This window comes from Equus asinus, chromosome 5 (assembly GCF_041296235.1).
Source record: "Equus asinus isolate D_3611 breed Donkey chromosome 5, EquAss-T2T_v2, whole genome shotgun sequence".
In the NCBI taxonomy this organism is placed as follows: Eukaryota; Metazoa; Chordata; class Mammalia; order Perissodactyla; family Equidae; genus Equus; species Equus asinus.
Window position 1 is genome coordinate 51,000,713 of NC_091794.1, and position 17,659 is coordinate 51,018,371.

The window sequence follows — 17,659 nt, forward strand, 5'->3', positions numbered from 1 at the left end:
GGCCTGGTGGCACAGCATTAAGCTCGCATGTTCCGCTTTGGCGGTCAGTAGTCCTCAGGTTCGGATCGTGGGGTCGGACGTGGCACCGCTTGGCAAGCCATGCTGTGTCAGGCATCCCAGATATAAATTAGAGGAAGATGGGCATGGATGTTAGCTCAGGGCCAGTCTTCCTCAGTGAAAAAGAGGAGGATTGGCAGCAGATGTTAGCTCAGGGCTAATTTTCATCAAAAACAAACAAACACACAAAAAACAAACTGATGGAAAACAGAAGACCAAAAACTTACATGTAGCAGAGATTCAATCCAGGAGATCACCTTCGGATTAATGGGGGTTCCAGAAAGAGAAAAAAGAGAAAACAGAGAGTCAGAAATGATCCAAGAAAATAGAGTACCATTTTCCAGTGCTGAACGCATGCATTTCTGGATTTAAAAAATCAGAGCACAGGGGCTGGCCCTGTGGCGAGTGGTTAAGTTCGCGTGCTCTGCTGCAGGCGGCCCAGTGTTTCGTTGGTTCGAATCCTGGGCGCAGACATGGCACTGTTCATCAAACCACGCTGAGGCAGCATCCCACATGCCACAACTAGAAGGACCCACAACAAAGAATATACAACTATGTACTGGGGGGCTTTGGGGAGAAAAGAGGAAAAAAAAATAAAATATTAAAAAAAAAATTAAAAAAAAATCAGTGCACAGATGAATGAAAAAAGGCCCACGCCAAGGTATAATATTGCAAAATTTCAGAACACTAGGTTGAAAGAAAAAATTGAAAAAGCTTTTAAAAATAACCAGCCAGATACAATAGAGGCTATCAGACATCTCAAAAGGAAGGAAGGTAGACAAGAATAGAATGAGGCATTACCTTTAAAATTCTGAGGGACAATTGTTTTTAACCTAGAATTCTATAACCCACTATATGATCAACCACATGTGGGAATATTAGAAAGACTTTTTGAGACAATGAAGATTTCAAGGAATTTACCTCTCCATCAGTCTTTCTCAAGAAGCTAGTGAAAAGTGTTGTCCTTTAAAAATAATTAGACGTGAGATTCAGAAAACAAGGGAGAGGAAATTTCCAGAGCAATGATGAAGAGAAGTCCTGAACAACAGTGTGCTACAAACACAAGGGAAACCAGCTCCACTGGAACAGTGACTGGAGGGCCTGTCTCCGAAGAGAAAAAAGGATTGCTAGATTCCTTTCTGGGTCTGACCTTATTGAAGGCAGTCTATAAGTGCTCTCAGAGAGTTTGCAGTGAATTACTGTTAGTTGCACAGGAAAATTAACAAATGAGAAAAATGAAGCAATTATTGGCTCCACAAAAAAAAAAAGTCAGAAAAGAAAAAAATATGTAATTGTAGTACACTAAAAGGATTATCAATGATCGTTTATATAGTTACACAAATACTGAATATTGATTTAATAAATACATGTGACATAAGTTTTGGGAGGATGGAGGAGAGAAAAAAATGTATATAAAAAGGGGTGGAAATAGACAAGAAGTGAGATTTTCTCACCATCCTCATTTTCTGTAGTAGGAAGACAAACTATAACTGGAATACAAATATTAGAAAACAGCAATATGGTTATATCACTTATAAATCTAAAAGTACACACGAGAAGAAACAGCTACAAAAGAGTTGAAATTAGGTCCAGTCTAGGGAACAGGGATGGCAGAACGGGAGTGGTACGTCAGTAGAGAGCTTTTAAAAATAATAATAGGTCTTGTACTATTCTTTGACTTTTAAAACTATGATCATGTACAACTTTCATAAAATACAAATACATTTCTATAGAAAGCTAACATCTAGTAAAAATCCTACAATCCACTAATGGCCAGCTCTTTTCAATGCTTGTGTGGAAGAGGGTAATCCAAACATATTTTGACACTGCATACCAAATATCACTTGATTCATCTGATTTCTAGCATTTCTATGATGGCAGTTGCAATTTACAGTAGCTTCAAGATGGCTCTAAGACAATTCCAAAGCTTTCAGCATAAATTGGCCCTCTAAAACACTGTGCATAAATTTTCTCAGGCTCAAGCTGACCAAATGGCAATCAAAATGAAACGCAAACAGGACGTTAATATCACTTATTGCTCAGTGAGCGTGGGAGGAAACAAAGCAAAACACAACCACCACTTGGCCTTACAGGGAACAGTTTCCCATTGTGATGATTATGTGTTGTCAAAATGTATTAATTCAAATGAAGAGACAAATGCATACGTCTGTTATGTGCCAGGCACTGTGCTAAGTATACAGGAAATATAAAGATGCATAAAACCCACTCACATCATTTAAGGAGTTTATAATCAAAGAAATTAAAACGCTAGAAGGTCTCTTAACTGACCTCCATTTATGTGACTTCCTACACTAAGCCTCACTAGCCGTTTCCTCCTTTAAACACGAAGACTGATGTCCATAGCATGTTGAATACTCAAGCTTAGGACTGCTCTTCCACCATTAGCTTCTTTCCCCGCCAGCTGAGTCACATGCCTATGTAGGAAAGGAAAAAAATTCTTCTACCCATTTAGGTTCAGTAGATGGCTCTGCAAAATAAACTGACAAATTAATGAGAAAACCAAACAGAATTTATTAATGTGTACATCACCAATACACATGAGAGAACTGTGTTGAGTAATTCAAAAAGGTGGTTAGAACTTGGGCTTACGGAAGCATCTTAACAAAGAACAAGAATTTGGTAGAGAAGTGACAAGACAAAGGAAAGGGGGTTTAGGCTTTAAGGGCAGCCAATTGTAGGAAAGTAAATATATGGGCAAACTAAGGGTAGGTAAGGGCTAGTTAGTAAGGTTTGTGGGTGTAGACTCTTTCTCTGTGCCATCTTGTCTCCAGTGATGAGACTGTTATCCTCTTCTTGGCATGAGAAATGGGGGAGGGGACATCTTCACAAGGAGAATTTATGTTCTTCTTTTAGAACATATTTATAATTATATAAATTTGATTAAATATTGTAAAAATCAATAAAATTTGATTGTCAAATTAAAATGAACCAGTTGAAAGGTTTGGGAAGACTTGCTAAAGGTGAAAAGTTGAAAAAATGCTGTTGAATTAGGCATGGAAAAAAATCATAAAAATATAGAAGGATTTTTCACAGATAACTTTGCAAGCATCTTTATATTCTCACTTCTTTTTCAAGAAAATGAAACTGGATATAGAGAGGATACAAATAGATATGACTTATACTAAAAATACAACACAAAATCTCCAAGAGAGGGCTTACATTCAAAGAAAGTTTTAATTCTTCATCAAAAGGTGAATCACTAAAAGTATATTTACATGTCTTCAGTTAAAATAAATGCTTAAGGTTGTATATATCATTGACTTTGGATTGCATACGCTAGTTAACTAATGTGTCCATTAACCAGCCAACTACTGGTACTAAATAAGAGAGCTTCCACTGTTTGCAGAAGTCACTTGGGCCCCCAGGGCATATGTTTATAATAGATTCCCTTGGAGTGGTGATGGATATGCTGTTCTAGTGACATTCTTTCATCTAATGTCCCCAGCTGTGTTCAAAACTAATTGACAACGTGCATTTCCAAGGTGCCTGGCTATGCTTAGCAAAAAAAAAACTGGCCCAATTTTAGGAATTTCACATGAGATCTCACTTTTTTGACAACTATTTTCTAAATCATTGATCCAACTGTTAACATAGAAATAAGTAAATTCTGCTAAAGAAAAAAAAATTGATGCAATCCTCAAGAAAAGGAACATAGAATATTAGATAACCAGGTGGGAAAGGGCTTTACATGTCATATGACCCATCCAATTCATTAAGAATAGAGATATACCCAAAGCTGAAGAGGAAAAGGGGAACACAGTTCTAAGTGTCCATATAATAGTAATTATTTTCTGATGGCAATAGAAAATATGTCATCTCAAAACCTGACCTATTAGGTCAAAGGCTGTGATTTCAGCCATCATGGGGAGAGGTTTTCAAGCTACAGTATGATCCATGTGACAACTTTGTTTTCCTTGAAATGATTCAAAAATTAAAATTAAAAGACATATTATGGCAGACAGCTTATATTTTACTTTCTTTGAGTGTTATTTAATTGTGCTTAATTAAAGTAGAATACATTAACTCAGATAACTCTTGTTAACCATATTTAAGGAATATTACAATTCAGTCTGGCAACATAAAACAAAGATCCTTCAACTTTATAGTACATAACTCAGAAAACTTGGTTATAATTCTCATTTCCTATTAATTTTCATAATAAAATCAAAGACATTATCCCATGTGGTTAAATATGTAATAGATTGGCTTTAAATGTTGGGTAAATTATAGGTTAAACTTGGAAGTGTTATGACAATTGACATATAAGAATACGTTTGGCTTCACAAGAGCTGGAACATTGGCCTAACAGTTTACTTCACTTTCTGCATATAGTTTTAACAGCATATGAAAATTCATCTTCCTCATCAGTCATTCATCTCTTCTGAGAGATCCAGCCCTTACCCATCCCCAACTCCAGGGTTCTAGATTTTGCTCTCCACTTTTGTCCTCCTAAGAGTTGACTAATAGAGCTAACCTGCAATATCACAATTCCCCAGTGTGGGGTCACATGACACAATATTCTCTGAAAATCCTTAAGTTTCAGATGGTGAGTTATATAAAATATGGGTTTCTTTTCAATTCTATAAATATTAAATTCTGTGTATTGGATTAGAATACAGGAGACACAACTTTATTCTTTTCAAAAGAGACAAATTTATATTTATATCCTGTAACATAGGTTAATGAACTGGTCTGGTGTTTTATAAAGTTACACCTTTTAAAAAAATTTTTTAATACAGAAAAATTAACAAAATCATAACAATCTCAGATTATAAGAACATTTAAAAATCATCCAGTCCTATCACTTGCGCTTGAACTCTCTTCACATTTGTCTCACCCAAAAGTTGTTCATTGATTTCAACATTCTTCAGAAATAAGGAATTCTACCTTCTGATGCAGCCTCATCCTATTTCTAGAAAAACTCTTCCAGAGTTATTATGAGAGAAGAAATATGACTCCCGGAAACCACACGTGTTTTAAACATAGGCTCAGAAATTCAAAGAACTACTTATTTCTGAATATTTCCCCTCTCTTCCATTGTCTCAGCATTTACTGAAAGAAGCAAAGAAACCTCAAGCCATGCTCCCCAAATCTCGTTTCCTGCCTATATCTTTAGAAATACCAAAGATGTTCTCTTAGAGTTTTCATATATTATTAGGTGCTATAATCCCCCTACTCAAATATGCATTTCAGCAAATTCTACCTCACAATGTTGCCTATTTTCTTGTGCGTGTAATGATCACGAACCCGTTTGGTTCTATGTACAGTTGCAGCTGTCTCTCACTCAAAAAAGAACCTCCAATTACAACAATCTGTTGCTAGTTCTGACAAGAAGAAACAAGATGTCACAAGTTTTGAAGCCCCAGAACACCAATAATTTAGTGCTAATAATTTTAGTCCTGCCGCTAATAATTTAGCAGTTGGTTTTTCACCAAGAGACATAAAGGCAAATAAGCAAATCTAATGCTCTTTACTATGCAATCAATAGAGGTGGTAAGTGATTACCAATAAAGGTGGTTCTACCAATGGAAAACATTCTAACAAACTGAAATAGATGGTAGTAAAAAGCAAGAATTAGTTTGTTTTTAAGAGGTAAAATTTCTCTTCTTCATCAACATAACAGTTTCACATTAAAAATGTCAAAATTTCTGTGTCAAAAATTAAGTCCAAAATATGATGATGGCACCAAATACGAGTATTTCATTTTAGTGGAATCATATTCATTTAAATAAGGGACAACAAAGTTGTTTTCTAAGGAAGAGAAGAGTTTGTCACTTTCCTGATCTCACAGTAATTACATTTTAGTAAATAAATGTTCTCTTTAAAGTGCAAAATATTTAACAAAGTACTTAATCATTACTATTAATTTCTCCCTAAATCAATCTCTCTTTATGTTTGAGAGACTTTATGTTACATCTAGAATCAGTTTGCATTTGTCTTCCATCCTAGTAAAATTCAAAATGAATTTGTTTATTGAAGGTTCAAGGTGCAGCAACTTGTTCTCCAGACTTTATATAGGTTTTGTCATGATTAATTTGCTTCAGGCATTTTGTTTTGCTGATTTGGCTTCAATTTCTCATCTCCACCTCTTCAGAATGCACTTTATTCTGTCCTTTGTGGATCGATCTACAGAAACGCGCAACCTAGCAACTGCTCAGGTTTTCTACCTGCCCTTGCACAAGTCGTTCAAGCAAAACATGTATAGGTTGGAAATTTGATGGAAAAAAAATCTTTTATTTTTTCCTTCTCTCATCCACAAAATAAGAGAAGAGGTATTCAGCCAGAAGCACTCCAAAGTAACTATATCAAGTAGAGGCACAAAAAATATCCCTCACTATAAGGAGGGTGATAAAGTCTTTTTGATGGAGTTATCCATCATCTGTTGTGCAGGTGTGTCAGTGGCCTAGAGAGCAAGAAGCAGTGTGTACAATCATGGTCATTAAGAGGACCTGGAACTTTGTCCATAAACAAATAATCTCATATTAATTTATTAGTCAAGTCTTTAGTTCTTTAGTAATCCCATATTCTCCCTGAATTTTTCATTCAATGAAATGGAATAATACACCATGATGGCATTTCCCAACTGGAGTTGAGCTAAAAAGCCAAATGTCGTAAGAAATTTCACATTTTTGAGAGTTGCAGAAAGTTGTTACTACCTAAAAATGTTTCCATCTCTTTGAATTATTTATGAAAATTATTTCCCTACCGGAGTGGATATGACATTTTCAGCTTTACTGTTAAGAGCACAGAGCACAATTCAACAACCCCTTTTATGAGGCTTTAAGAAAAATGAATATGCAGATGTGGTTCTGCTCTCACATAAGATGGAGGGGGGGATCTACTTCAAATTATCTGTGTGATATGCTTATGCTGACAGCACAGAGAGAAAAACATAATAGTCTATTAGCATATGGACCAAGATACTACTAGAAATAAGTGACAAAATTTGTACTACAGAAGCAGACAGTATGGCTTAGTGTTCAAAGATGGGCTTTGCACTGATATACATCTGAATTAGAATACCATTTCTAGCTCACACTAGTATGATGAATTTAGACAAGTCACCTAACCTCCGTAAGACTCAGTTTTCCCATTGTGGACTGGGGATAATGATGCATACTTCATCAAGTTATTACGAAGACTAAATGATAACACTTTATTCATTCAACTTTCATTCAATTAATATGTATTATGACATATGTCAGGCAGTATTCTAGGCACTAGGGATACAGGAATGAATAAAAGACATAGACCACTGTGCTGAGACAATGAAGGATAAAAAGGAACTATCCAAGCAAAGAGTCTTCTAGAGTGAGAGACCAGCAAGTGCAAAAGCCCTGTGTTAGAAGGAGTTTGACTAGATGGAGTAATAGAAAGGAGGCCAGTGTGGCTGGCAGACCATAGGGAGTAAGGAAGACAAGACAAGTTTGGAGGGACAGGCAGGGTGAATCCTACAGGACCTTGTTGTTTACTTGGTCATAGTTTACTAAAACCCGTAAGTTGACTAACACACAATAAGTTTGATACCTTTCAGGTCTGAAGATTAATATTATTTAAAAAAATCAGAGCCATCTATTTTATTTGGCTCCCTCAACTTTTCTCTTTCCAGGGCTAAGACTACTTGACCCTTAGCATGATTTCTACCTAAATCTGTAGGATCAATCTGATATCAAATAAGGAACTTGAAAAGGCTCAGAAGAAGAACACAGCATATCCAGATGAGTGACACTTTGCTGGGCTACAGATTCCAATTGTGGGCGCCAGCATTCTACCCAAATGCCCAGTTGGGACTAGTCATACCTCACAGGTGCCAGCCCCAGAAGCAGACCACACCAGCCACACTGTTACTTGATAAGATACACCCCCACCACAAGAAACAAAGCCACACATGCCCAGCCAGAAAGGAGCAGCGTCAAGGTGGGGAATATCTAAAAGACTGAACATTTTCCTAAAAGATATTGAGTCATCCAAAAGAGATCATTAAAACTGAAAGCATCAGTGATGCTCTAAGTTGACAAATTTAAAGTTTGTTGCCTAACCCATGAAGGGGTTCAGAGTATGTCACCCCAAAATATACCACTATGGCATAAAGATTATTTTGAGCTGAATGCAATTTAGAAAAAGCAGACACAGGACAGGGTCTCTGCCAGCCCCCATCCCCATCTTCCTGAAAGCAGAACGTAAATACATAAATTCTCCTTATAAAGGCATGCCCCTCCCCAAACTTCTCATACCAGGAAGGGGATAACAACCTTATTACCAGAGATGAGATGCTACCAAGAAAGAGTCTACACCAACAAACCTTGCTAACTGGACCTTATTTACCTTCCCACAATTTGCAACCCCTAGAAACTCAAACACCTTTTCCTTTGTCTTGTCACTCCTCTACAGATTTATTTTTCTTTTGTTAAGACACTGTATAGACCCAAGTTCTAAGCACTCCTTTGAGTTACTCATCACTGAGTTCTGTGTGTATGCACAATGCACACTTTAATAAACCCTGTGTTTCTTTTGTTAATCTGTCTTTGGTCAGTCTGATCTGCAGGGGCCCAGACAATGAATCTAAGATGGGTAGAGGAAAAAACTCAAGCTTTTCCTCCCCTACACCCATCTACCTTATGTTTAATTGGATAAAAGCTCATTAGCTTTTGAAACTAAAATCATAAACAGAATTCTATTTATAAGATTGGTAATAATTTCTTTCTAATATATACATGTCTTCAAGTCACTTCAATCTGTATTTTACATAACAAAATGAAAATATCACATAAGTGTGCTTAAACCGAATTCTGTGTTGAGAATCCAAAAACAAAAAAGGCAGAGCATATTAACAAGGTACTGCAAGCAGATGATTTGCATTAAGAATTTTCAATCACATTTTAATTTCAGCTGCTTATTTGTAACAAAAATGCCTCAAAATCACTTAGGTTTAAAAACAACAAAAAAACCAATGATATCATTGTAGATGTTTCAGACATGTAAACAATATATAAAAACGGAGTAAAAGACTTCTTAAAGAATAAAATCTTTGTTTCAGTTGATTTCTGTAACTAATCCAATGCATCCTCTCCTCTCCTCTCCTATCTATAATGTTGATAACATAATTGTTTCAGTTATTATTTTTCACTTTCGTAGCTTCTTTCCTCTGAAGTAATCCTTTTCTGGGAGAGGAAAGATAACCTAATAGATTTTTCTATCTTTAATTTTGTGCGTTGTGTGAATTTTTAATGCTAATGCTTTAAAGAATTCCTCTTATTTAAATAAGATATTTGATAAAAAGTATTCCAGATAATCTTTCCACTAAATCTCTAACAGCAAAGCTTTAAAAAAAAAAAAAAGTTATTACCATATGCTCTTTAATGCCTAAAGCAAAGATCTAGTATGGAATTGAGAAGCATAATGAGGTCAATCTCAATTCCATCAATGTTATGTTCTATTAAAATCAAATCCAATCACATTCCTCATTTCAACTCAGCATGGCTTGGCTTTGAGGTATGTTCAGAAATGCACTTAAATTAGAAGAGAAACATTAACATTTTATCATATGAATACCACTAATGGCTCAGAAGATTAGCAGTAACACATTCTGGAGACTTCCTCTACTGAAAACGTACTCTTAATAATATTCCCACACACCTAACTATAACTGTGGGAGGTGTAGTTTCAACTAACAAAGTTCATAAGCTCTTGGTTAACAAAAGAAAAAGAAAAAATCACTAGCAATGAAAATCCCTTAACCAGAAATCCAGTTTCATTTGCCATTTCACCAGAAAATGATTCTTCATTTACATCATGCCCAATTAAGTGAAATAAAGTGGTGTAATTCTCAGGTGAGTAATGGATCATCCTAAATAGACTATTTATGAATTATAACTAAATTTGTTATTTGAGGGGGGAGGGGGGCAGGAGGAGGGGTTTAGGTTTCCTCTACTGCCTAGCAGGAAATGATACAAATTTATCATAATTCAATTACTCTTTGCTGTACTTTATCTGTATAGACTTGATAGCCCACAAGGCTCAAAACATCCAATTATGACAGTCAGTTTGAAGTCTGAAACAGGTCGCATCATAAACAGTTTCAGAGTTAACCCTATTCCATTTCCTATTCCTATTCCTACACCAACAGTACATCACTGAGAACAAGGAAATAAACAGATAGCCCTTAACTTATGGCAGGAACATACTCCTTAATACTTTATTTCTTTCACATGAATTCAATTTCTTGAGTGCCTAAATTATAACCAGCACTGTTCTAGATAGGTCAGATATAAAAGCCATGGCCTCAAGAGATTGTAATATATATCTAAAGACCAGAAATGCATGGAATTAAAGACCTTTTAAGCTATAAATTCTCTCAAAGGTCATGAAGAAGGAGTCATTTTACATTTGTAGGAACTAAAGCCCAGGTAGTTTAAACGCCTTTGCACAAACCACAAAGCTAATTAATATTCTGTTGGGACCATAATCCAGAGGTCTGGCTCTCGGTCATCGCTCATCCTGAATATGAACAAAGAAAAGAGCTGCAGGAGTGGATGTTATGATACAAAGTATGCAGACCTCAATGTTATGAAAGCTCAAAGTGTAGAAAATACTCAAGGAGAAGCCACCTTTTCTCTCGAAACTTTACTGCTGAAATCACACATTCCTGGAGTCTTAACGCCCAATGAAGACAGAGAAGCATACTCCAAAACATGTTGAAATAGGGGTTCCACTCACGCACATGAAGAAAAGCAAAACATGTCACCCCAAAATATGCCTCTTTGACATAAAAATTATTTCAAGCTGAAGGTAATTAAGAAGAAACAAATGCAGGAAAAGCTGTCTCTCCCCTCCCCCTGTTCTGCCTAAAGGCAGGATATAAATCCTCCTTTGCTGGAGAAGACTCTAGACTCTCAGCCCAGAGAGCACCAAAGGAACCTGCCCAAACCTCACTCCGTCGGTTCCCTCCCATGTACTTACCTTCCCCAGTTCACCACCCTTGGAAACCTGAAACTGCTTTCCTTCGCCTGTCATTTCTCCACAAACATTCTGTTCTTTGTTGAAGATGCTATATAAATCAGAGTTCCAAGTCACCATTCTGAGTTACTCTTTGTAAAGGTTTACTCCTGCATGATGTGCACTGCGTATGTTAAGAAACTGTTTTCCTCTTAACACTATTTTTGTTTAAGAGTCCCAGCTGAAAACCTAAGATGGGTAGAGGGAAAATTTTGCCTCCCCTACACACAAAAATTCCTTCACAAGCTTGAAAAAGCACTCATCACCCTTATGCACTCTAGACCTGTGAGCTAAAAAGCCAACCACTGAACTGGACCCTTCTGGAACACACAATGCCACAGTGTTAGTGGAAGCTAGGGGCTCTCTATGCATCAATTCTGAGACTCTTTTAGGAATGCCTTCTCAGAGTCATAGCATCTGGTGGTCCTGAAGCTCCATATCTGATTTATGTTCTGGACACAAGTGAAAGTGTGGAAAGAGAAGGCAGTAGCAGAGGGAAGCAAGAAAGTCAGAATTAGGGAACTCTAAAGATGGAAGAAATTTCAAGTGAGGACTCCTAAGTTTTGACATCAGCAACAAAATTTTAAAATATTTTTTAAACCGGGGCTGGCCCCGTGGCCGAGTGGTTAAGTTCGCGCACTCCGCTGCAGGTGGCCCAGTGTTTCGTTGGTTCGAATCCTGGGTGCGGACATGGAACTGCTCGTCAGACCACGCTGAGGCAGTGTCCCACATGCCGCAACTAGAAGGACCCACAACGAAATATACAACTATGTACCGGGGGGCTTTGGGGAGAAAAAGGAGAAAAATAAAATCTTTAAAAAAAAAATATTTTTTAAACCACTATTCTATAATGTTAAAAAATATATAGCATAGGGGCTGGCCCCGTGGCCGAGTGGTTAAGTTCGCGTGCTCCGCTGCAGGCGGCCCAGTGTTTCGTTGGTTCGAATCCTGGGCGCCGACATGGCACTGCTCGTCAGACCACGCTGAGGCAGCGTCCCACATGCCACAACTAGAGGAACCCACAATGAAGAATACACAACTATGTACCGGGGGGCTTTGGGGAGAAAAAGGAAAAAAATAAAATCTTTAAAAAAAATATATATATATATATAGCATATTGTGCCTAGCACAATTAAAATTTTTCTAAAACTATCATCTTTAAGAGTTCTAGAGAATAAATTAGGTTTATTTATTTTTATTAGTACACAGTGTTGAACTAAATCTGTGGCCAACAACTTCTTTATTCTAAATTCAAGTATTGTATATGTGAATTTCTTCTTAAACATTTAGTCAGTAACTATGAAAAATGACTCAAATATGTTTACATGCCCAGCCTTTACAATTGGGGCTAATTTGAATGAAAGCTGTGGACTCTTATTTAGAAAAATAAAGAAAGGCAGAATAAGAGATTTTCTTCTCTGACTCCTCCCTACCCCACCTCCATGAAGTCTTGGGAAATATATATATTTCTCAGAAAGAGACAGAGACAGAGATGGAGAGACAGCGAAACAGAAACAGAGAGAGAGAGAAGAGAGAAATTGAGAGAGAAAGAGAATAGACCCATGGAGCCTGGGCCAAAGGGTCAGCAATCCCGAGTGATTCAATGATAACCCATTGAACATTGGGAGGGTTGCTACAACAGGCACAACTACATCCTCAAACAGAGAACACTGCATTTAAAATGAACTTCTTAAGACAGTGGATAAAGAAACTAAAATATTCACTGTGGGAAAGGGATTAGTAGATAGAAATTCTTAAATATAGCAAAATTATTTTATTAATTTTAAGGCCTGCAAATTGCATTAGTATGATGTATATTCAGTGTACTGTCTAAATTGCTTTATTTTAATGTTTGCAAAATATTTATATAAGAGAATTCAGTGGATTACTCCTTACCTCTATCTCCCAATTCTACTTTTCCTCATTAGATCTCAACTCAAACTCTAAGTCAGTTACTTCAGAGTTTTTCAGGAACTAATCATTATGACAAATACATAACACATATTTTCAGCTTTACAATTTATCATTATTGCCTTTGTTAAATTATTTCTGAAATCTAACCATTCTATTAAATTTTCCCCAATGTATTAAAAATTATTATTTTCCCACCCGATTAAGAAACTTTCGTGACTCACCCTTCACTTGTCACTATCTGAAAGACAATCATTTGTTTTATTCTTACCAAGCAGAACTTTTAGAACGCATGTTAATATTTCCACAAATTCCTATATATTTTTGAAACATCACCATAATTTTTGTCTTATTCAGCGTAGCCTTTATTAACCTAACCATATTGATAATGTCTAAGTTAATACCACAAAGCTTATGGAACTTAAGAGCACATTTTAATGCCGATTAATAATTTCTATCCATTAATGTGACAAGGCTATAAATTCAATGCTCTGTATTATTTTCCTCCTATTCTGTTTTTAGCTCAATATCATCTACAATAGACATCTTACAAACTCTTGTAAGACCAAGAGTGAAATCACTTGTTAAAGACCTCACGAGTTTCAATGCTTCCAAAGGTTCATACTTTGCCATTGCCATGCCCCCTACCCTAGACTTCTCCAATCTAAGAAAAGTGTTTACAGGGCAAGATCAAGGAAACACATAACCTGTAATGGTAAGTTTTTACCAAGTATACATAAAATGGATCAGGTAAGATTAATTTATAAATAAACATGCTCAACTGCCAAAGGATGAAGATTCATTCAACGACATGTAAGCAACTGATGGGAATTAAAATATGAAGGAACAAAAAGGAAGAGAAAAGGAAGAAATGATGTTTCCTGAATCTCCAAATGCATGTTCCACACCAGAAAATGACATAGAAACACACACACGCATACACTCACCCTACATTACACACTCCTATATCATTTTCATATTAATTAAATGCCCCTTTAGTTAATTTCATGATATAGTGTGTTTGGGATGAAAAATGGAATGGAATCCTTCAATACAGTAAGCTTCTCTTTTGCTGGAATTTTAAGTAACACCTAAGTCTTCAGAGAGCCTCAACGCTTTGCAAATTTCATCGATTTCTTTGATTGACGTAAATTGCAAGTGGCTCTGTATTGTGTCAGGCAACTTTCAAATCATTCCAGCTGACTCTGCAATGAGCCACTACATGGTCCAAAGCCCCATAAGGAACACATCACATCTTTAACCTCAAGCAATATAGCTCAATGTGCCTTGTTTAAATTAAGCACGTCCTAAGTAGTTGTACTCAAGGTTTGAAAAGTCTTTGCTTCCTTAAACAGCAAGAGCACGCACTAATAGCATTGCCTTTTATAATATTGAGAATAAAAACCATTTGGGGGACCTGAGAAGAAAGGTAGCCTTCAAGGTGTAGGCCTCAAAGCAAGGAATGAAAACATAAAAGCTGTTATGGTCTGCTTTAGACATCTTAGAATAGAGAATAATGGTCTCAGCTCCTGTCCTCATTCCTCCTGTGATCAGAGCTCCATTTGCAGTTAATGGTAACTCCTTCTACAGGAGGCCTTTTAGAGGATGTGTGGATCCTGAACAGAATCACAGAACTGAAAAGTGTCACTGAATGTACCCTCTGGGCTGCTCACCACTTGCAGGTTTACAGACAAAGGAGAAAAGAGAAGCGATACAATCAGCAGGTGTTCCAAGAAGCAAGCGGGCCCGAGCTGGTATCCAAGTGGCACAACACAACACACAAAGACACAATTCTCGTGCCATGAGGTTCAAATCCTGGCTACCTTGCTTACTAGCTACAGGAACTTGAGAAAGTTTCTTAGGCTCTCTGAATCTGACTTTTTTTCACCTGAGAAAGTATGATGATAATCATTGCTACACTGCATGGCTATCGTGATTATTATGTGAAATAAGGTCTGTAAGAAATCTAGGACAGTGCCAGACATGTAGAAAGTGCTCAGTAAATGGTAACTGTAAGATGCCAATGGCAGTGATAATGATGAAGAAGACACTGACATGTGACGGCCACTATTATTAAGACTATTCATAGTCCAGTGTGTTATGATGTTTCTTGCCTTGGAGCTTTTAAACACCCCATTCTGTTCGTTCCCCTCTTGACTGTTTCCTATCCTCTTCACCAAAACTTCATCATTCTGAGAAATTAGCCAAAGTATTGACACCTCCAAGGAGACGCCCTGAACCCATCTGATTTGGATGCCCCACTTCTACTCATCACACCAACCAGAGCTAAGTATAGACATCTTAGTGAAAGCCACCTGGAGAAGCTGAGTTCTAAAATGGGATTTAAAGATGCTTGGGTTTCTACATACTCCAGATTCTGTGCTAACGGATGAGGACAGATGAATAAACAATACATAGTTGAAGGCCATAGAAATGCTCCCAGTCTAGACTCAGAGCTACACCAAAATTGTGGCAAGAGCTGCCACAGAAGTATGTATAAAACTCTGCGAGAACACAGGAGGGAGAAATTAATTAAATCATAGGAAGACAGAAGGAGAAGTTTTATGGAACATTTCAGTTATAAAATAACATCTGAGTTGGTCCTCAAAGGGTGAGTACAAAAAGTTCCCTAAAATGTTACCACAACACAACAGCTTGTCCTCATATTTCTATAGCCAAACCATCTCTAAGGAATATTAGGGACACAGACAGCTCCCACTGAAATGGCAATAGATTAGTCCACTTATGAGCAAATAAAGGACAAAGAAGTAGAAGGAAGTAGCATATATTTAGCCTTCCATTTGTTCCAAGGGTGATTTTTAATCAAAGCAAGGCTTGATGATGTGAGCACAGAAGGCAATTTGGGTGCTAATACCAGCTCAGGTAGGGGGCAGGTTACATTTGCTTCTCAGTGCTGGGACTGCTGGGTGGTTAAATGAATTGATGGTTGCAAATTGCTTTGAAAATACACAACGCTGAATAAATGCCACGAATTACTGTTGTTCAATATACTCAGGAGACAAACTTGTCTGCGAACAGAAGGTCTCTGAAAGATGGACTACGTTTAAAGACATTTAGGAGCTTTCTTTTTCACAACAAAGATGAAATTTTTAGCCAGACTTATTCTAAAGCCATCATAATGCCTAAGGATAATCTTTTAAAAATGCCATTATAACAGAATAAATCTGAAATTGCTCATAAATGCCACTTCCAGGAAACTTGAAGAAAAAAGTACATTAAACTAAAGCAGTTCTGCCATCTCACTTAAAAATAAATTATAAGACAAAGAAAGCCTCCCATGGGAATGGTAGCTGTGATAGCTGAGAGCAAATAAGAAGAAACAAATTAAAGCTATCTAACCCACATAAACATACAGAGAGAGTTCTTCTAAAAAGACGATGGAACAAACTGCTAGAAGATACTCACATTTGATTCAAATAATCATTCCTCACTTCAGATGGTTTTCAGCAATGTTTGTAAGTCTCCACTAACTCTATCCAACATTTACAAAAGATTAAATTGAAATGAGATTAGTCATATAATAATGGCAGTAATATTCATAATACTTACATTGCTATTATACTTTCTAGTCTATACAGTAAATGTAATTATCTAATTTAATACTCAAAATACTGTGAAACAGATAGGATACATGGTATCTTTTCTTTTTGTTTTTAATTGTTAAGCAAGCAATTGAGGCAAAGAGAAGTTACACGACTGGAAAGGTTGGAATCCCAGAGCTGACAGGTGTCAGAATCCAGTCTACAAAAAGTTCTTCTAATTTCTAGATTGGTGACCTAATGACATTATTTACAAACAATAAGAAGATCTTGTAAAAATCTTTATCCAAATACCAGAAAAAGTTTTGTAACAAGCTTTAAAAGAATCTGACAAAAGAGATCTCCTGTCATATCATGATAGAATATTTATAGTACTTAATGTTTAAATTAACAAGGTTATCTTAAGAAAAGTTTATTTACATAGTAAAACGGAGAGGTAACAATGAATTAGACAAGTCTTTCCCAAACTGTGTTCCTTGGAACACTCATTCCATAAGATTCCACTGAGTGATCAATGTGAAAAATGTTTTACAGTAAAATATATTTGGGAAATGCCACTTAGTAGGTCTCTTCTTTTTGACTCTCAGTCATATTAATACACAAAAGCTCTAGGAAGATCTACAGCCAGAAACCTATTTGTCTAATCCTATGGCATCCAAAATTCACATATTATGTCTCTGTGCTCCTTAAACTGGGATATGCAGTCACCCGAGTCAAGGGCAGACAACCACATGACAGAAATACCTAAAACCACAACATAAGTATGGTACACACCCCTGGAGTGACAATTTAAATTATTATTATTTTACTAATGAATAAAAGATGTAAGATATTATTTTTAAATTAAAACAAACAAAAGACTATTGCTTCAAAACAGTTTGGTTTAAGGGAAGCTGCTCTATCTCACACCTAGATGCCTGGGAGTAAGAGTTCACTTCCCTGTGCCATGAAGATGACTTTAGCGGAAATGTCGAGAAGGAATGAGATCTGAAACCTGCAGAGGACTGGCATGTCCAATATTCAAAATAAAGTAGACACCTTCTTAGGTTTGGATTTCTCCACTAAAAAGAAGGAGAACAAGAGGAAAACAAGCCTAAAATAATACACTGAGTTAA

General features: G+C 36.6%; 1 protein-coding gene across 20 annotated transcripts in view; it reads right to left on the minus strand.

Moving 5' to 3' along the window:
• LOC106834680 (EGF-like and EMI domain-containing protein 1) overlaps positions 1-17,659 on the minus strand; it is a 586,744-nt gene that overhangs the window by 308,413 nt on the left and 260,672 nt on the right. For 17 of the 20 annotated variants that reach the window (XM_070509516.1, XM_070509519.1, XM_070509515.1 and 14 more), the window contains one exon: positions 285-314. The exons of the other annotated variants lie outside the window; for them this stretch is intronic. The gene's annotated coding sequence lies outside the window, so the exon portion shown is untranslated. The remainder of the gene's footprint in view (positions 1-284; positions 315-17,659) is intronic. 20 annotated transcript variants of the gene reach the window in all.